We start from the raw sequence: 22544 nt of genomic DNA, 5'->3' as shown, positions 1-22544 counted from the left end.
GGGATCAAATCAGTAAAATTAGAAATGAAAAAGAAGAAGTTACAGCTGACATCACAGAAATACAAAGGATCATAAGAGAGTACTACAAGCAACTATATGCCAATAAAATGAACAACCTAGAAGAAATGGACAAATTCTTAGAAATGTACAATCTTCTAAATTCTTAGAAATGTACAATCTCCAACTGACCAGGAAGAAATTGAAAATATGAACAGACCAATCACAAGTAAATACTGAAATTGAAACTGTGATTATAAACTCCCAACAAACAAAAGTCCAGAACCAGATGACTTCATAGGCAAATTCTATCAAACACTTGGAGAAGAGTTAAAACTATCCTTTTGAAACTATTCCAAAAAATTGCAGAGGAAGGAATACTCCCAAGCTCATTGTACAAGGTCACCATCACCCTGATACCAAAACCAGACAAAGATACCACAAGAAATGAAGATTACTGGCCAATACTACTGAGGAACATAGACACACAAATCCTCAGCAAAATACTAGCAAACTGAACCTAACAATACATTAAAAGGATCATACACCATGGTCAAGAGGGATTTATCCCAGGGATGCAAGGATTCTTCAATATCCACAAATCAATCAGTGTGATACACCACATTAACAAACTGAAGAATAAAACCCATACAATCATCTAAACAGATGCAGAAAGAGCTTTTGACAAAATTCAACACCCATTTATGATAAAAACTCTCCAGAAAGTGGAGAGGGAACAAACCTCAACATAACAAAGACCATATATGACAAACCTACAGCTAACATTATACTCAACAGTCAAAGGCTGAAAGCATTTCCTCTAAGATCAGGAAAAAGACAAGGATGTCCACTCCCACCACTTTTATTCAACATAGTTTTGGAAGTCCTAGCCATGGCTATCAGAGAGGAAAAAGAAATAAAAGGAATCCTAATTAATTCAAAATTTTAAAAATACCATCTACAGTAGTACCAAAAATAAGTGAAATACTTAGGTATTAACCTACAAAACTTGAGCAGAATGTATATGCTAAAAACTACAAAAGACTGATGAGAAAAACCAAAGATCTTAAAAAATGCAGAGACATACAGTATTCATGAATTGGAAGATTCAGTATTGTTAAGAAGTCAATTCTTCCCAAACCAACCTATACAGTCAAGGCCATCCCAATCAATATTCCAGCAGGGCTTTTTTTTTTATAGATACAGAGAAGCTGACTTAAAATTTTATATGAAAAGTCAAGGGAACCAGAATAGCTTAAAAATACACAAACAAAAATTAGAAAAAGAACAGAGTTGGAGATCTCATACTACCTAATTTCAAGACTTATAGACAGTATGATAATGTCAAAAGGATAGGACTATAGATCAATGAAGCAGAATTGAGAGTCCAGAAATAAACCCTTGTATTTATGGTCAGTGGATTTTTGATAAAGCTACAAAACAGTTCAACAGAGAAATTATGGTATCTTTTAAGAAATGTGCTAGAACATTTGGACATTTAGAAGCAAATAATATATGTATTATATATGTGTGTATGTGTATACATATATATATATATATATATATATACACACATTTGTATGTATACATAGATAAGAAAGACCTTGACCAATACCCCATACCTTATGCAAAATCAACTCACAGACCCAAATGTAAAATCTAAAACTAATAAAATTCTAGGGAAAAAAAACTGTCACTGTTTGCAGATGACATGATACTATACATAGAAAATCCTAAAGATGCTACTGGATAACTACTAGAGTTCACCAATGAATTCAGCAAAGTTGCAGGATACAAAATTAATACACAGAAATCTGTTGCATGTCCATACACTAACAACAAAAGATCAGAAAGAGCAATTAAGGAAATAGTCCCATTTACCATCATATCAAAAAGAATAAAATACCTAGGAATAAACCTATCTAAGGAAACAAAAGACCTGTACTCTATAAACTATAAGATGCTAATGAAAGAAATCAAAGATGACAAAAACATGGAAAGATATATCATGTTCTTGAATTGGAAGAATAAATATCATCAAAATGACTATACTACCCAAGGCAATCTACAGATTCAGTGCAATCCCTATCACATTGCCAATGGCATTTTTCACAGAACTGGAACAAAAAAATTTTTAATTTGTATGGAAACACAAAAGACTCTGTATATTCAAAGCAATCCTGAGAAGCAAAGTGGAGCTGGAGGAATCAGGCTCCCTGACTTCAGAGTATAATACAAATCTACACTAATCAAAACAGTATGGTACTGGCACAAAAATAGAACTACAGATCAATGGAACAGGATAGAAAAGAAAGCCCAGAAGTAAACCCATGCACATATGGTCAATTAATCTATGACAAAAGAGGCAAGAATATACAATGGAGAAAAGACAATCCTTTAACAAGTGGTGCTGGGAAAACTGGACAGCTACATGTAAAAGAATGAAATTAGAACATTCTCTAACACCATCCACAAAAATAAACTCAAAATGAATTAAAGACCTAAATGTAAGACTGGATACTATAAAACTCCTAGAGAAAAACATAGGCAGAACACTCTTTGACATAAATTGCAGCAATATCTTTTCCAATCTGTCTCCTAGAGTAATGGAAATAAAAACAAAAATAAACAAATGGGACCTAAGTAAACTCAAACGCTTTTGCACCGCAAAGGAAACCATAAACAAAACAAAAAGACAATCCACGGAATGGGAGAAAATATTTGCAATTGAAGTGACTGATGAGGGATTAATCTCCAAAATATACAAGCAGCTCGTGCAGCTTAATATCAAAAAAACAAACGACCCAATCAAAAAATGGGCAGAAGGTCTAAACAGACATTTCTCCAAAGAAGACATACATATGGCCAAAAGGCACATGAAAAGATGTTCAATGTCACTAATTATTAGAGAAATGCAAATCAAAACTGCAATGAGGTATCACCTCACACCGGTTAGAATGGTCATCGTCAAAAAAATCTACAAACAATAAATGCTGGAGAGGGTGTGGAGAAAGAACCCTCCTACACTGTTGGTGGGAATGTAAATTGGTACAGCCACTAAGGAGAACAGTATGGAGGGTCCTTAAAAAACTAAAAATAGAACTACCATATGAACCAGCAATCCCACTTCTTGGCATATATCTGGGAAAAAACGTAATTCAAAAAGATACATGCACTATTTACAACAGCCAAGACATGCAGCAACCTAAATGTCCATTGACAGAGGAGTGGATAAAGAAGATGTGGTACATATATACAATGGAATATTACTCAGCTATAAAAAAGAATGAAATAATGCCATTTGTAGCAACATGCATAGACCTAGAGATTATCATACTAAGTGAAGTAAGTCAGACACAGAAAGACAAATATCATATGATATCACATGTGGAGTCTAAAAAAATGACACAAATGAACTTATTTACAAAACAGACACAGACTCACAGACTTCAAAAACAAATTTATGGTTACCAAAGGGGAAAGGTCAGGAGGAGGGATAAATTAGGAGTTTGGGATTAACATATACACACTACGATATATAAAATAATCAACAAGGACCTACTGTATAGCACAGGGACCTCTACTCAATATTCTGTAATAACCTACATAGGAAAAGAATCTGAAAAAGAATGGATATATGTATATGTATAATTGTATCACTTTGCTGTATACCTGAAACTAACACAACATTGTAAATCAACTATACTCCAATATAAAAAATTAAATTGAGAAAAATAAATAGGTTAAGACAATCTAGATACTGAAACCTAAATATCACTTTTAATTATAAATATATGTTAACACTTCTCAAATACATGTTAATTTAATTTAATGGTTTATGAAATGGTATATCAATTAATAGGTTTTCTCATGGAATGTAATGATCCTTTAATATTAGAAATTTTTATAATTGGTCCAACAAGAAGAAATATATAATAATCTCAATAAATTTTGAAAATCTACAAAGTTCAATATCTATTTTGATAATATCTCTTTACAACTAAAATGGATCACTATAACTTGATAAAAACATGGGCTATATGCTGACATCTAACATCATACTAACAGTGAATTATCAGAGGCTTTTTTATTAAAATTAGAAACTAAACAAGACTGACCACTCAAACTATTATTCTTTTCCTGTTATTATGGAATTATTAGTGTATGTTAAAAGATAGGAGTAAGAAATGGACATTTTAAGGATGAGAAAGGAGGACACCTAACTTGCTTTTTTATTGATAATATGATTTATATCACATTATGGTCATTAGGGACAAGGAGAATGTCAGATTAGTTTAAGAAAAAAAGAGAGGTTGTTGGATTGGAATTGGAGTACATTCAGATTAGAGGCAGCCCTAATCCACTTTCCTCATGGATATTATTTCTCTAACATTGAGCCTATGACTTTATCTTTAGTGTCCATAAATTAGGAGACTCTAATTAGGTTGTTTAATCACCATTTCAACTGGAGTATTCCTATCAGCAGCTCCTAGATCAGGTATTTTTCTCTGGTCTAGTGGATATTTCTGTATTTCCTTACAACAACTTTTAATTGTTTTCACATCAAAACAATATAAAACTATTTTAATTGTAAATCATTTGGATAGTGGAATCTGATTTTAGCACCTGATTTGCATTCTGATTCATTATGGCAAGGATGCCAAATTAAAGTGAAAGCAATTAAATTTGATGTCCTATTTGGTAATGGCAGACTAGTGTATTGAAGACCAAGTTCCCTCCCCAAAACAACTTTAAAAATTAAGCAAATGTAAATATATAAGTATATACTTTTTTGAATTTTGATAGTACCAGAGATGTACCAAAACAGCTGAAATTTGAGGGATCAATATAACTGAAGAGAAGTTATGACATTTAATACTGCTTTCTGCCTTAAGTCATTCATTGATTTTTAACGCAAAATCAGAAGCAGAGTAGTTAAAAATCGGAACAGTAAGTGGCATCTGAGAAACTGAGCAGAAATGCTAATTGTCCTATAAGTCTGAGGGGACAAAAATTGGCACTTAACACCACCAAAGAAGAGAGGATCTGGTAAGCACTCCAGATTTTTAGTTAGGACCTCAGAAGAACTACATGCTAAGAGTAAGTGTAAACTGGAAATAGACCAGCTATCATTAAAGGCTGATGGTCAGTTTCAAAGCAGCATAAATCTGATTGGATTAAGGTTATCTTTCATCTACCTTCATTGCTATATCTTCTCTGAAGAAAGAAAATATCACATAGGATACAATTATTTCTATAATTTGTTAAACAAAATGCTCAGAATTCAGTTTAAAAAAAGAATCAGGGATGCCAGGAGGCAATACCACATGATTGGAAAATAATAGGAAAATTAGAAAGAAATAGATCCATAGGAGATCCAGATATTGAAGTGATCAGACATGGACTCACATATAACTAATTAATATGTTTAAGAAATTTGATGACTAAACGGACATTTTCAGAAGAGACTTGAAATCTATAAAAAAATAAAGGGCTTCCCTGGTGGCGCAGTGGTTGAGAATCTGCCTGCTAATGCAGGGGACACGGGTTCGAGCCCTGGTCTGGGAAGATCCCACATGCCACGGAGCAGCTGGGCCCGTGAGCCACAATTGCTGAGCCTGCGCGTCTGGAGCCTGTGCCCCGCAACGGGAGGGGCCGCGATGGAGAAAGGCCCGCGCACCGCGATGAAGAGCGGTCCCCGCACCGCGATGAAGAGTGGCCCCCGCTTGCCGCAACTGGAGAAAGCCCTCGCACGAACCGAAGACCCAATACAGACAAAAATAAATAAATAAATAAATTAAAAAGAAAATCTTAAAAAAAAATAAAAATAAAAAAAAAAAATAAAAACCACATTTGAGTTTTAGAACAGAAAACAAAAATAACTCAAATTAATAATTTAATGGATATGTATAAGAGCTATTAGATATAACAGAAGAGAGATTTGATGAAGATGGGTTGGAAGAAAATATCCAGACTTAAGTAGTGAGAAAAACATGACAGAAGATATAGAGAAGAGCATAAAAGACATGTAGCTAATGGTGGAAACATCTAATGCACAGAAGGAGAGGGAGGAGAGAATTAGGCAGATGCAATATTTAAAGATTATCCCAATCTGACACAAGCTGCCATCAAGCTACTGATTTAAGAAGAGCTCTAAACTCCAAACCAGATTAATACAAAGAATTCCACAACAAAATACATAATGAAATAGCTGACCAAGAGCAAAATAACAAAAGCAACTAGAATAAAAAGATATAGTACCTTCTAATTAGCAATACTAAAACTTAGAGCTAACCTCTCAGTGGAAGCTGAAGGACAAAGTCATGTGATCCTCAAAGCACTGGGAGAAAATATTTGTCAAGAATTCTACAGCCAGTAAAAATATTCTTTAAAAACAAAGGCTAAAGAGAGATACTTTTAGACAATCAAAAAATTGGAGAATTTGGGGCTTCCCTGGTGGCACAGTGGTTGAGAGTCTGCCTGCCAATGCAGGGGACACGGGTTCGAGCCCTGGTCTGGGAAGATCCCACATGCCGTGGAGCAACTGGGCCTGTGAGCCACAATTACTGAGCCTGCGCGTCTGGAGCCTGTGCTCCGCAACAAGAGGGGCCGCGGTAGTGAGAGGCCCGTGGACCGCGATGAAGAATGGCCCCCGCTTGCCACAACTAGAGAAAGCCCTTGCACAGAAACAAAGACCCAACACAGCCATAAATAAATTAAAAAAAAAAAAACCCTAGCAGCACAAGCCACACCTTAAAAAAAAAAATTGGAGAATTCATCACCAGCACATTTAATAACAGTCCTTCAGGAAAAAGGACAATGAATCAAGCTAGAAGCAAGAGGGAGTAAAGATCAATAAGAAAAGGTAAATACCTAGAGACAAATGAAAATGAAAACATGATGATCCAAAACCTACAGTTTGCAGCAAAAGCAGTTCTAAGAGGGAGGTTTATAGTGATATAGGCTTACCTCAGGAAACAAGAAAAATCTCAAACAAACAACCTAACCTTATGCTTAAATCAACTAAAGAAAGAAGAACAAACAAAACCCAAAGTTAGTAGTGGAAAGAAATCATAAGGATCAGAGCAGAAATAAATGAAATAGAGAAGAAAACAATAGAAAAGATCAAAGAAATTAAAAGCTGGTTCTTTGAAAAGATAAACAAAATTGATAATCCTTTAGCCAGACTCATCAGGAAAAAAAGGGAGAGGGCCCAAATCAATAAAATCAGAAATAAAAAAGAAGTTACAACTGACACCACAGCAATACAAAGGATCATAAGATACTGCTATGAGCAACTATACTCCAATAAAATGGACAACCTAGAAGAAATGGACAAATTTTTAGAAATGTACAATCTCCCAAGACTGAAGCAGGAAGAAATAGAAAATATGAATAGACAAATTACCAGTACTGAGATTGAATCAGGGATTAAAAAACTCCCAACAAGCAAAAGACCAGGAATAGATGACTTCACAGGTGAATTCTACCAAACATTTTGAGAAGAGTAAATACCTATCCTTCTGAAACTAATCCAAAAAATTGCAGAGGAAGGAACATTTCTGAACTCATTCTATGAGTGCACCATCACCCTGATACCAAAACCAGACAAAGATATCACCAAAAAAAGAAAATTACACGCCAATATCACTTATGAACATAGATGCAAAAATCCTCAACAAAATACTAGCAAACGGACTCCAACAATACATTCAAAGGATCATACACCATAATCAAGTGGGATTTATCCCAGGGGTGCAAGTATTTTTCAATATCTGCTAATCAATCAATGTGATAACAAATTAAAGAATAATATTAACATTAACAAAATGAAGAATAAAAGCCATATGATCATCTCAATAGATGAAGAAAAAGCTATTGATACAATTTAACATAAATTTATGATAAAAACTTTCCAGAAAGTGGGCTTAGAGGGAACGTACCTCAACATAATAAAGGCCATATATGACAAACCCACAGCTAAGATCATACTCAACAGTGAAAAGCTGAAAGCATGTCCTCTAAGATCAGGAACAAGACCAGGATGCCCACTCTCACCACTTTTATTCAACATAGTTTTGGAAGTCCTACCCACAGCAATCAGAGAAGAAAAAGAAATAAAGTGAATCTAACTTGGAAAAGAAGAGGTAAAATTGTCACTGTTTGCAGATGACATGATGCTATACATAGAAAATCCTGAAGATGCTACCAGAAAACTACTAGAGCTCATTAATGAACTCAGTAAAGTTGCTGGATACAAAATTAATATATAGAAATCTCCTGATTTTCTATATACTAACAAAAAAATAGGAAGAGAACTTAAGGAAACAATCCCATTTACCATCACAGCAAAAATAATAAAATACCTAGGAATAAACCTGCTTAGGGAGCAAAAGACCTGTACTCTGAAAACTATAAGATACTGGTAAAATAAATTGAAGACAAAACAAACAGATAGAAATATATACCATGTTTTTGGATTGGAAGAATCAATATTGTTAAAATGACCATACTACCCAAGGTAATCTACAGAATCAATGTAATCCCTGTCAAATTACCAAGGGCATTTTTCACAGAAGTAGAACAAATTTTTTTTTTAATTTGTACGGAAACACAAAAGACCCCAAATAGCCAAAACAATCTTGAGAAAGAAGAATGAAACTGGAGGAATCATGCTCCCTGATTTCAGACTATACTACAAAGCTACAGTAATCAAAACAGGATGGTCCTGGCACAAATACAGACATATAAATCAGTGGAACATGATGGAAAGCCCAGAAATAAACCCACACACTTATGGTCAATTAATCTACAACAAAGGAGGCAAGAATATACAATGGGAAAAAGACAGTCTCTTTAATAAGTGGTGCTGGCAAAAGTGGATATGTAAAAGAATGAAATAAGAACATTCTCTAACACCATATACAAAAATAAACTAAAAATTGATTAAAGCTCTAAATATAAGACCAGATATTATAAAGCTCCTAGAGGAAAACATAGGCAGAACACTCTTTGACATAAATTGTACCAATATTTTTTTGGATCTGTCTCTTAGAGTAATGGAAATAAAAACAAAAATAAACAAATGGGACCTAATTAAACTTAAAAGCTTTTGTACAGCAAAGAAACTGTAAACAAAATGAAAAGGCAACCTACAAATTAGGAGAAAATAGTTGCAAATGATGTGACCGACAAGGGATTAATTTCCAAACTATCCAAACAGCCCATATAGCTTAATATCACAAACAAAACAACCCAATCTAAAGATGGCCAGAAGACCTAAACAGACATTTCTCCAAAGAAGACATACAGATGGCAAACAGGCACATGAAAAGATGCTCAATATTGCTAATTATTAGAGAAATGCAAATCAAAACTACAATGAGGTATCACCTCACACCAGTCAGAATGGCCATCATTAAAAAGTCTACTAATAATAAATGGTGGAAAGGGTGTGGAGAATAAGGAACCATCCTACACTGCTGGTAGGAATGTAAATTGGTGCAGCCACTACAGAGAACAGTATGGACGTTCCTCAAAAAACTAAAAATAGAGTTACCATGTGATCCTGCAATTCCACTCCTGGGCACATATCTGGAGAAAACTCTAATTCAAAACGATACGTGCATCCCTGTGTTCATAGCAGCACTATTTACAATAGCCAAGACGTGGAAGCAACCTAAATGTCCATTGACAGATGAATGGATATAGAAGATGTGGTGTATATATGTATATACAAAGGAATATTACTCAGTCATAAAAAAGAATGAAACAATGCCCATTTCTTCCAGGTTGTCCATTTTATTGGCATAGAGTTGCCTGTAGTAATCTCTCATGATCGTTTGTATTTCTGCAGTGTCAGTTGTTACTTCTCCTTTTTCATTTCTAATTCTATTGATTTGAGTCTTCTTTTTTTCCTTGATGAGTCTGGCTAATGGTTTATCAATTTTGTTTATCTTCTCAAAGAGCCAGCTTTTAGTTTTATTGATCTTTGCTATCATTTCCGTCATTTCTTTTTCATTTATTTCTGATCTGATCTTTATGATTTCTTTCCTTCTGCTAACTTTGGGGGGTTTTTTTGTTCTTCTTTCCTTAATTGCTTTAGGTGTAAGGTTAGGTTGTTTATTTGAAATGTTTCTTATTTCTTAAGGTAGGATTGTATTGCTATAAACTTCCCTCTTAGAACTGCTTTTGCTGCATCCCATAGGTTTTGGGTCATTGTGTTTTCATTGTCATTTGTTTCTAGGTATTTTTTAATTTCCTCTTTGATTTCTTCAGTGATCTCTTGGTTATTAAGTAGTGTTAAGTAGTAGTAGTAGTATTAAGTTTAGCCTCCATGTGTTTGTATTTTTTACAGATTTTTTCCTGTAATTGATATCTAGTCTCATAGCGTTGTGGTCGGAAAAGATACTTGATACGATCTCAATTTTCTGAAATTTATCAAGGCTTGATTTGTGACCCAAGATATGATCTATCCTGGAGAATGTTCCATGAGCACTTGAGAAGAATGTGTATTCTGTTGTTTTGGGATGGAATGTCCTATAAATATCAATTAAGTCCATCTTGTTTAATGTATCATTTAAAGCTTGTGTTTCCTTATTTATTTTCATTTTGGATGATCTGTCCATTGGTGAAAGTGGGGTGTTAAAGTCCCCTACTATGATTGTGTTACTGTTGATTTCCCCTTTTACGGCTGTTAGTATTTGCCTTATGTATTGAGGTGCTCCTATGTTGGGTGCATAAATATTTGCAATTGTTATATCTTCTTCTTGGATTGATCCCTTGATCATTATGTAGTGTCCTTCTTTGTGTCTTGTAATAGTCTTTGTTTTAAAGTCTATTTTTTCTGATATGAGAATTGCTACTCCAGCTTTCTTTTGATTTCCATTTGCATGGAATATCTTTTTCCGTCCCCTCACTTTCAGTCTGTATGTGTCCCTAAGTCTGAAGTGGGTCTCTTGTAGACAGCATATATACGGGTCTTGTTTTTGTATCCATTCAGCCAGTCCATGTCTTTTGGTTGGAGCATTTAATCCATTTATATTTAAGGTAATTATCGATATGTATGTTCCTATTACCATTTTCTGAATTGTTTTGGGTTTGTTATTGTAGGTCTTTTCCTTCTCTTGTGTTTCCTGCCTAGAGAAGTTCCTTTACCATTTGCTGTAAAGCTGGTTTGATGGTGCTGAATTCTTTTAGCTTTTGCTTGTCTGTAAAGGTTTTAATTTCTCCATCAAATCTGAATGAGATCCTTGCTGGGTAGAGTAATCTTGGTTGTAGGTTTTTCTCCTTCATCACTTTAAATATGTCCTGCCACTCCCTTCTGGCTTGCAGAGTTTCTGCTGAAAGATCAGCTGTTAACCTTATGGGGATTCCCTTGTGTGTTATTTGTTGTTTTTCCCTTGCTGCTTTTAATATTTTTTCTTTGTATTTAATTTTTCATAGTTTGATTATTATGTGTTTTGGCGTGTTTCTCCTTGGATTTATCCTGTATGGGCTCTCTGTGCTTCCTGGACTTGTGAAACAATGCCATTTGCAGCAACATGGATAGACCTAGAGAGTATCATTTTAAGGGATGTAAGTTAGAGGAAGACAAATATCATATGACATCACTTGTATGTGGAATCTAAAATATGATGAAAATGAACTTATTTACAAAACAGGAAAAGACTCACAGACATAGAAAACAAACTTATGGTTACCAGAGGGGATAGTGGGGAGAGTGGGGCAGGGAGGGATAAATTAGGTGTTTGAGATTAACATGCACATACTTCTATATCTAAAATAAGTAAACAAAACAGACCTACTGTATAGCACAGGGAACTGTACTGAATATCTTGTAATAACCTATAAAATGGAAAAGAATCTAAAAAGGAATATCTATATATATATATAAATAACTGAATTAGTTTGCTGTACACTTGAAACTAATACAACATTGAAAATCAACTATACTTCAATAAAAAAAGAAAAGATAAATACATGGGTAAATCTGAAAGAATACTGACTGCATGAAATAACAACAGTAATAATAAAATAACAACAATATCTTGTGATATTTTATATATATGTATATATATACAGTTATATACATACCTACATACTGAAGTTATATACATATGTATATATGTGTGTGTGTGTGTGTGTGTGTGTGTGTATATATATATATATATATATATATATATATATATATGTATATATATATACAGTTGATCTTGAACCAAGAGAGAGTTGGGGCACTGACCCTCCGTGGAGTGGCAAATCCACATATTACTTAAAATCAGCCCTACATATATGCAGTTGGGTTCCTCCACATCTGCTGTCCCGCATCCCTGGATCAACCAACTACAGATCGCTTAGTACTGTAGAATTTCCTATTGAAAAAAATCCATGTATAAGTGGACCCACACAGTTCAAACCCGTGTTGTTCAAGGTTCAACTGTTTATAAATAATATATATAATCAAAATATATGCTAGCCGTAGAATAAAAGGAAAAAAAAAAGAAATTCAGTTAAAAGGTTCTAGGGTCCTTCTGCTATTTAGAAAGTAACAAAAGTACTACTCTACATTAGACTTTAATAAAACAAGAACACATGTTATTTCTAGAGCCACTCCTAAAAATAGTGGAAAAAATTTATATCTAACAAGTTAGTAAAGGGGAAAAACAGAATAATAAAAATTCTTAGTAAATTGAAAGGAAGGAAATAAAAGGATAGAAAAAGGAGCGTAGAACATATGGGACTTAAAGAAAACAGTCAGATAGTCAACTTAAACCAGAATGTATGAATAATTATATTAAGTGTAAATCTACTGAACACTCCAATTAAAAGATAAAGATGATCATATTGGATTAAAAAACAAAACTCCAGTATATGCTACTTATAAGGGACATGTTTGAAATATAAAGACACTTAGGATGACATTAAAAGGATGGAAAATGATATATCAAGCAACACTAACCTAAAGGAAGTTGGTGAAACTATATTAATATCAAAGTAGAATTAAATCAAAAAAAATTTACTGGAGATAATAAGACACATTTAAAAATGATAGAAGAGTCAATCCAATAAGATCATATAAAATTGCTAATTGTAAGCACATGTGGATTAGATCACTGTTCAGCAAATATCTACTACTTAACCCTTCCTCACCACCTCCATAGAGAAATACACTTCTCTATCCCATTGAAGTTGGGCTTGTCCATGGGAATGAATTGCTTTGTCCAATGGAATGTAAATAGAAGTGCCAGATTGCCAGCTCTGAGCATGGGCTTTGAGAGGGAATGCATATTTCCATTTGTCTTTCTGAGAGTTTCTAACCTCTATGATGAAACTAATAGCCCCAGGAAGGCACTGCCCCTTCAGCCTATGGCCCAGAATGAGACATTTGGAACAGATTACAGCCAGGAACCAAGCCCAGCCAATCTGCAGCTGTGCTACCTCAGCTGATCTGTATGCCCATGAGTGAGAACTAAGTAGTTACTGCTGTATGCCACTAAGATTTTGTGGATGCTTGTTGTGCAACAACAGATGACTGATAGATCACCTAATAACAAAACTTCAATATATATACATAAATATATAAAGTAAAAATGTAACTAAAAAAAGAAATAGACAAACCCCACCCTTAATAACCATCTGACAGAAAAGTAGACCAAAACCCAGTAAGTATGTGAAAGATTGGAAAAGAATGAGTAACATCTTGACTTCATTGACATACACAAATCATTGCAGCTCACAACTGCAGAATGCTCACTGTTTTCATTCTTATGCACAGGAAACATTTTCTAAAGTTCACCATAAGCCAGGACACTGCTATATTTAAAATAGATAACCATCAAGAACCTACTGTATAGCACAGGGAACGCTGCTCAATACTCTGTAATAACCTAAATGGGAAAAGAATTTGAAAAAGAATAGATACATGTATATGTAAAACTGAATCACTCTGTGTACACCTGAAACTAACACAACATTGTTAATCAATTATACTCCAAAATAAAATAAAAATATTTTAAAAATCTAAATAAATTTCCAATGGATTGAAATCATACAGAGCATGATGGTCTCTAAGTTAAGTACAAATCAATAAAAATAGCTAGAAAACCTTAAATGTTTGGGGGAAAAGCAATATAATTTCATGTAACCCACAGATCAGAGAAGGAATAACAATGGAAGTTAATTTGATATGTTAAGCACTCTGGCAGCCATTAGGTTTGCATGTTCAATGTAGAAACCCTACAGTAATCCTCTCCCATTGTTTTATTCATGATTAATTATTTTCATAATTACTAGTTAGAATGTGTTCCTCTGTTACAGTGCTAATTTACAGTTAAAAGACTTTTCCACAGTGAGGGGATATTTTAATTGTTATAGGCAATCGAGAGAAAATACTGATGACTATTCATTTCTTGGGTGAAGTGAAGGGTGAAATACATCACAGTGCAGTGAAAAAGGTAATTAGCAGTAACTCCATTATTAAATATTAATGAAAGTCTTTTAATTAAACAATGTTGTTTATTCAGTATTTCACTGAAATAACATTAAACTGACTATTTAATCAAAATAGCACATGGAGATAAAAAGAGTCAATTGTTAAAAAGAAAAATAATGATAATTACAGTGACTCAAATGATAAACCATTATGCTTAGAATCAAATGAATAAAATTGGCCAGTCAAACATAAAGCAAGCAAATACAGCAAATGATAGTATCCATCCCATTAAGGTAGTTACTTGGAGTTTTATGAGTCTTGTAATATTGTGCATGTTTAATTTATATGTTTGATCTGGTTTCACAGTGTATTATATGTTATAAAGGTAAGGAAGTTATATTTCCTCTTGTTTGAACATATTTTTAAATGTTATAATAAAATAATGCAGGAAAAGATTGATAATATTGAAAGATTTTTTTATTTAAATGGGTATGTACACTTTTTGAGTTAGAGAAACAACGCCGTGAAAATGAGTGTGTGTGTGTGTAATAAATACTTGTGAAATAACAAATACATAGTATATGTAATATGTACATTATATATATTGGTCTGCCCCCATGTTTCTACGAAAATTTGGTTTTGACCCCAATTACTAATATAAGGCTCTTAAACACTTTCCATGGGGAATAAGTTCCAGGAATTCCAGTGGATGCCTGAAACCCCAGATAGTACTGAACCCTAAATATACAGTTGACCCTTGAACAATACAGGCTTGAACTGTGGTGGTCCACTTATACGAGACTTAGTTTTCAATAAATATGTATTATAGTACTACAAAATCTGCAGTTGATTGGTTGAATCCATGGATTTGGTATTGCAGATATGCAAGGCTGATGCAGATTCTTTTACTGTGTGGGGTCCATGCCCGTAGTCCCTTCATTGTTCAAGGGTCAACTGTACTATGATTTGTCCTATACTAATGGGCTGGTAGTGTATACAGCATGGACAAGTTTGACAAAGGCATGATTCATGTCCTGGCTGGGACAGAGCAGAATGGCACGAGATTTCATAATGCTACTCAGAAAGGTGTGCAGTTAAAAACTTATGAATTGTTTATTTCTGGAACTTTCCATGTAGTATTTTTGGACCACAGTTGTTTTTTTTTTTTAAGTAACTTTTTATTTATTTATTTATTTATTTATTTATTTATTTATTTATTTATGGCTGTGTTGGGTCTTCGTTTCTGTGCGAGGGCTTTCTCTAGTTTTGGCAAGCGGGGGCCACTCTTCATCGCGGTGCGCGGGCCTCTCACTGTCACAGCCTCTCTTGTTGCAGAGCACAGGCTCCAGATGCGCAGGCTCAGCAATTGTGGCTCACGGGCCCAGCCGCTCCGCGGCATGTGGGATCTTCCCAGACCAGGGCTCGAACCCATGTCCCCTGCATTGGCAGGCGGATTCTCAACCACTGCGCCACCAGGGAAGCCCATGGACCACAGTTTAATGTGGGTCACTGAAACCATGAAAAGTGAAACCACAGATAAGGGAGGACGACTGTAATTTCTTGAGTGATAAGAGTCTGATACAGAGCTCCTAAATCTCTTACAATTTCCTGACTCATAGGAGTGTCAACTCTTGGTGGGCTCCTGGATGAGGGATGGTCATTAGACCAAACCATGATTAGAAGCTTGTAACTTTCAGCCCTACCTACCCAATCCTCTGGAGAAGAGAGAGGGGCTGGAAAATGAGTTAATTGATCATGCCTACATGATGCAATCTCCATAAAAATTCCTAAAGTATGGGGTTTAGAGAACTTCCAGCTAACTAAACTTGTGGAGATACCTGTGGGTGGCCTCCAGAAGGGCATGGAAGCTCTGTGCCACTTCCCACATGCTTTGCCCAATGCATTTATTTCATCTGCCCATTCCTGAGTTGTATTCTCTTATAATAAACAAGTAATCTAGTAAGCAAAATGTTTTCCTGAGTTCTATGAACTGCTCTAGCAAATTATCAAATCCAAGGAGGGGGTCATGGGAAACCCTGATTTATAGCTGGTTGGTCAGAAGCACAGGTGACAACCTGGATTGTGATTGATATCTGAAGTCATGGTGGAGGGCAGTCTTGTGGGACTGAGCCCTTAAACTTTGGAGTCTGTGCTAACCACAGGTAGATAGTATCAGAATTGAATTGAATTGTAGGACAGCTGACTGGTGTCAGAGAACTGGTCAGTGTGGGGAAAACCCCACACATCTGATCACAGAAGCGTGAGGGTAAGAGTAAAGGAAAACACCGAACATTTCCCCAAGACACTACTAGTACATATATATTTGTCAGTGTATCAGAAATATCATGTATATGGTATCACTGTTTTCACTATTATATATTCTGTTTTCCAGTAACAATCACTGGAAATACAATCACAATAACAGAAAAATAGATTCCATTTATATAATCTGTAAAAAAAAAAAAAAAACAACTAAGACTAATCCTGAACAAGAAACATGTGGAATCAATATGAAGAAAAACCACCTATTTCTGTCCTAAGTAGAAGATCTCAGTGAGTAGAGAATTTCACTTTTCTGGATCAGAATACTGAATATTGCAAAATATTCTCAGGCACTGACATCAGTGGTAGTGGTTTAGGGCCATTTCAATAGCTCCCATGCAACTGCTCTTGGAAGTTTATGGAACTTGGGAGGACATGCTTAGAGAACCAATAAACACTCCCGGGGTTTCCTGTAAATGTAGGCAGGTCAAAAGGGAGGGAACACATATCTAATAGCAGCTCATGAAAGCAAGCATCCCTCTGCCAAATCCTTGCAAATAGTTTATGTGACTCCATCTTTCATGCCCAGGTATGGCCAGGAGCAATGTGGATATCATGTTAAACAATTTGAGCTGGTGATTCTACTTCTGGGACTCTTTTTAAAGCAAAGAACCTAAAATACAGACCAGTATTTAGGCACAAAGATGTCAAGAACAATATTAAACAGAAAAACCTGACAAAAAGTCTAATAGTTCCACAATTATGAAAGAGTTCATATTAACCCAAATCAAATTAAAGCATGCCAGATTCTTGCTTTTCCCTCATTCATCAGATCTAATGGGTTATCAAGTTGTCTTAATTCTACTTTCTAAGTATTTCTCAGATGTTGGCTTCTTAAAGATGAAGTTCTAGGGAAATCAGATATTCTAAATAAGATATGTGGCTGGTTATGTTTTTTACCAAGACCGTTTATCTCTGAAGGAGTAAATTTGTTACCTCCAAAATAAATAAGGAGCTGACACCAAAGGATTAATTTCTATTTTTGAAAAAATTAGTATGAGTATCATAATTCAACATAATGCAGTTATTGATTTCTTTGTTTAATTAAATTGTTTTATTGAAAACGAGGTTCTGATACATCTTAATATAGTATAAAATACTGAAAATGTCAGTGTCAAGTTTGGAAGCCAGAAGACACCTGGCCCAGAAATTGGCATGGTAGGATTAGAAAGTATCAAGAATTATTGACTGAGGAGATGACTTCTACTTCTGACAATATAGTACATTAATTGACTCAAACAATGTTTTTGGTTTAAATAACTAACAAGCTGAATTTTAAAAAATTAATGTGTTGCCAAGATGACATTTTTAGCTCTTCACAGTTCACAAATGAAGTGGAAGCAGAAATCCTAGAAGTTAAGCATATACCCAAACCAGCTAGATGCAGGGGCAGAAGATAAAACCTAGAGACCATCTAGGCTAATGAGTCTAATAGGAAAATTCTAATAGAAATGATCCTAATAGGAGAACTCCAACAGTGAGAATGATACACATTCACTGGAATGAATCCAGAAGCATTATAGCCTAGCAGTTAAGAGCATAGATTCTGGGTCCAAACTGCCTGGGTTTAAATCCCAGCTCTTCCAATGACCTTGAAGAAGGCACTTTTCCTCCCTGTTGATCAGTTTCTTTATCTGTAAAATAAGGATAATAATGTAACTATCTCATATGGTTGTTCAGAGCATTAAATTAGTTAATATATATAAAGATCTTAGAGACGGGGAGTGGAAACAAGATGGCAGAGTACAGGGACATAAGCTCAACTCTTCTTATGAGCACACCAAAATCACAACTAACTGCTGAACAACCATCAACTAAAAACACCAGAACCTAACAAAATGATACTCAACATCCAAAGACAAAGAAGAAGCCACAATGAAATGGTAGGAGGGGTACAATAACAATAAATCAAATCCATTACCTGTTGGGTGGGGGACTGACAAACTGGAAAATAATTATATCATTTCATCCCACAGGATTGAAGTTCTGAGCCCCACATCAGGCTCCCCAACTTGGGGGTTTGGCAGTGGGAGGAGGAGCCCCCAGAGCATCTGGATTTGAAGGTCAGCAGGGTTTGATTGCAGGAATTCCACAGGACTGGGGGAAATGATATTCCACTCTTGGAGGGTGCACACAAGGATTCATATGACTAGAACCCAGGGGAAAAAGCACTGACCTCATAGGAGCATGGGCCAGACCTACCTGTTGGTATTGGAGGGTCTCCTGCAGAGATGGGGGGCAGTTATGGTGCACTGTGGGGACAAACACACTGGTGGCAGTAGTTCTGGGGAGTACTCATTGGCATCAGCCCTCCTGGAGGCTGCCATTTTCTCACCAAGTCCTGGCCCCACCCAACAACCTGTAAGCCCCAGTGCTGGGACACCTCAGGCCAAACAACCAACAGGGTGGGAACATAGCACCAGCCATCAGCAGACAGGCTACCTAAACTATTCCTGAGCCCACAGCTACCCACTAGACACACACCTTGACACGGCCCTGCCCAAAAGAGTGACAAGACCCAGTTCCACCCAACAGTGGGCAGGAACCAGTCCCTTCCACCAGGAAGCCTGCACAAGCCTCTTAACCCAGCCTCATCCATCATGGGGCAGACAGCAGAAGCAGGAAGAACTACAACCCTGCAGCCTGTGAAATGGAAACCACAATCACTGAAAGGTAGGCAAGAAGAGATGGCAGAGGAGTATGTCCCAGATGAAGGAACAAGATAAAACCTCAGAAGAACAACTAAGTGAAGTGGAGATAGGCAATCTACCTGAAAAAGAATTCAGAGTAATGATAGTAAAGATGATCCAAGATTTCGGAAAAAGAATGGAGGCACAGACCGAGAAGATACAAGAAATGTTTAACCAAGAGCTAGAAAGTCTAAAGAACAAACAGAAAGAGATAAACAATACAATAACTGAAATGAAAAATACACTAGAAGAAATCAATAGCAGAATAAATCAGGCAGAAGAACGGATGGGTGAGCTGGAAGACAGAATGGTAGAAATCACTGCTACAGAACAGAATAAAGAAAAAAGAATGGAAAGAAATGAGGACAGTCTAAGAGGCTTCTGAGATAACGTTAAATACAACAACATCCACATTAATAGGGGTTCCAGAAGGAGAAGAGAAAGAAAGGGATTGAGAAAATACTTGAAGAGATAATAAGCAAAAACTTCCCTAACATGGGAAAGGAAACAGTCACACAAGTCCAGGAAGTGCAGAGAGCCCCATACAAGATAAAGTCAAGGAGGAACTTGCCAAGACATTTATTAATCAAAAATTAAAGACAAACAGAAAATATTAAAAGCAGCAAGGGAAAAGCAACAAATAACATACAGGGGAATTCCCATAAGGTCATCAGCTGATTTTTCAGTAGAAACTCTGCAGTACAGAAGGGAGTGGCATGATATATTTAAAGTGATGAAAGGGAAAAAACTACAACCAAGAAGATTCTACCCAGCAAGGCTCTCATTCAGATTTGATGGAGAAATCAAAAACACTGCATGCAAGCAAGGCTAAGAGAATTCAGCATCTCCAGACCAGCTTTGCAACAAATGCTAAAGGAACTTCTCTAGGCAGAAAAAGTAAAGCCCACAACCAGAAACAAGAAAATTACAAATGGGAAAGCTCACTGAAAAAGGCAAAAATACACTAAATGTAGGAAATCATCCACACACAAATATGATATCAAAACCAGAAATCATGAGAAAAGGAGAGTACAAATGCAGGATATTAGAAATGCATCTGAAATTAAAAGACCATCAATTTAAAAAAATATTGTTTATATATAGACTGCTATATCAAAACCTCATGGTAACTGCAAACCGAAAATTTACGATAAATACACACACAAAAAAAGAAAAGGGAATCCAAACACAGCCCTAAAGTTAGTCATCAAATCACAAGAGAAGAGAAGAAAAGAAGAAGGGAAGAAAAAGGACTTACAAAAACAAATCCAAATCAATTAACAAAATTGCAATAAGGACATACATATCAATAATTACCTTAAAATTAAACAGATTACATATTCTAACCTAAAGACATAGACTGGTTGAATGAATACAATAACAAGACACATATAAATGCTGTCTACAAGAGACCCACTTCAGACCTAGGGACACATACAGACTGAAAGTGAGGGGATGGAAAAGAATATTCCATGCAAATGGAAATCAAAAGAAAGCTGGAGTAGCAATTTTCATATCAGACAAAATGGACTTTAAAATAAAGACTATTACAAGAGACAAAGAAGGACCCTACATAATGATCAAGAGATCAGTCCAACAACCCTCAGAATGGGAGAAAATATTTGCAAATGAAGCAACTGACAAAGGATTAATGTCCAAAATTTACAAGCAGCTCATGCAGCTCAATATCAAAAAAACAAACAACCCAATCCAAAAATGGGCAGAAGACCTGAATAGACATTTCTCCAAAGAAGATACACAGACTGCCAACAAACACATGAAAGAATGCTCAACATCATTAAACATTACAGAAATGCAAATCAAAACTACAATGAGATATCATCTCACACCTGTCAGAATGGCCATCATCAAAAAATCTACAAACAATAAATGCTGGAGAGGGTGTGTAGAAAAGGGAACCCTCTTGCACTGTTGGTGGGAATGTAAATTGATACCACCACTATGGAGAACAGTATGGAGGTTCCTTAAAAAACTAAAAATAGAACTACCATATGACCCAGCAATCCCACTACTGGGCATATACCCTGAGAAAACCGTAATTCAAAAAGAGTCATGTACCAAAATGTTCACTGCAGCTCCATTTACAATAGCCAGGACATGGAAGTAACCTAAGTGTCCATCAACAGATGAATGAATAAAGAAGATGTGGCACATATATACAATGGAATATTACTCAGCCATAAAAAGAAATGAAATTGAGTTATTTGTAGTGAGGTGGATGGACCTAGAGACTGTCATACAGAGTGAAGTAAGTCAGAAAGAGAAAAACAAATACCGTATGCTAACACATATATATGGAATCTAAATTAAAAAAAAAAGTCATGAAGAACCTAGGGGCAAGATGGGAATAAAGACACAGACCTACTAGAGAATGGACCTGAGGACACGGGGAGGGGGAAGGGTAAGCTGGGACAAAGTGAGAGAGTGGCATGGACATATACACACTACCAAATGTAAAATAGATAGCTAGTGGGAAGCAGCCACACAGCACAGGGAGATCAGCTCAGTGCTTTGTGACCACCTAGAGGGGTGGGATAGGGAGGGTGAGAGGGAGGGAGACACAAGAGGGAAGAGATATGGGAACATATGTATATGTATAACTGATTCACTTTGTTATAAAGCAGAAACTAACACACCATTGTAAAGCAATTATACTCCAATAAAGATGTTAAAAAAATAAATAAAAATTTTAAAAAAAGAGAGATCAGTCTAAGAAAAAGATATAACAATTGTAAATATCTTTGCAGCCAACATAAGAGTACCTCAATATATAAGGCAAATGCTAACAGCTATAAAAGGAGAAATTGACAGTAACACAATAATAGTGGGGGAATTTAACACCTCACTTTCATCAATAGATCACCCAGATACAAAATCAATATGGAAACAAAGGCCTTAAATGACATATTAGACTACAGATGCACTTAACTGGTATTTATAGAGCATTACATCCGAAAGCAGCAGAATACACATTCTTTTCAAGTCCACACAGAACATTCTCCAGGAGAGATCACATGCTGGGACACAAAGCAAGCCTTGGTAAATTTTTTTTTTAATTAATTAATTTACTTTTGGCTGTG

At 35.6% G+C, this 22544-nt stretch overlaps 1 long non-coding RNA gene across 1 annotated transcript in view; it reads left to right on the top strand.

Annotated features, from left to right (window-relative positions):
* Positions 1 to 22544, top strand: part of LOC130709256 (uncharacterized) — a 53037-nt gene that overhangs the window by 18757 nt on the left and 11736 nt on the right. The window contains exon 2 of the long non-coding RNA XR_009009772.1: positions 18730 to 18816. This is a non-coding gene — a long non-coding RNA (uncharacterized LOC130709256). The remainder of the gene's footprint in view (positions 1 to 18729; positions 18817 to 22544) is intronic.

The sequence above is a fragment of the Balaenoptera acutorostrata genome, chromosome 11 (assembly GCF_949987535.1).
Source record: "Balaenoptera acutorostrata chromosome 11, mBalAcu1.1, whole genome shotgun sequence".
In the NCBI taxonomy this organism is placed as follows: domain Eukaryota; kingdom Metazoa; phylum Chordata; class Mammalia; order Artiodactyla; family Balaenopteridae; genus Balaenoptera; species Balaenoptera acutorostrata.
This window is presented reverse-complemented; position numbering and strand designations above follow the sequence as displayed.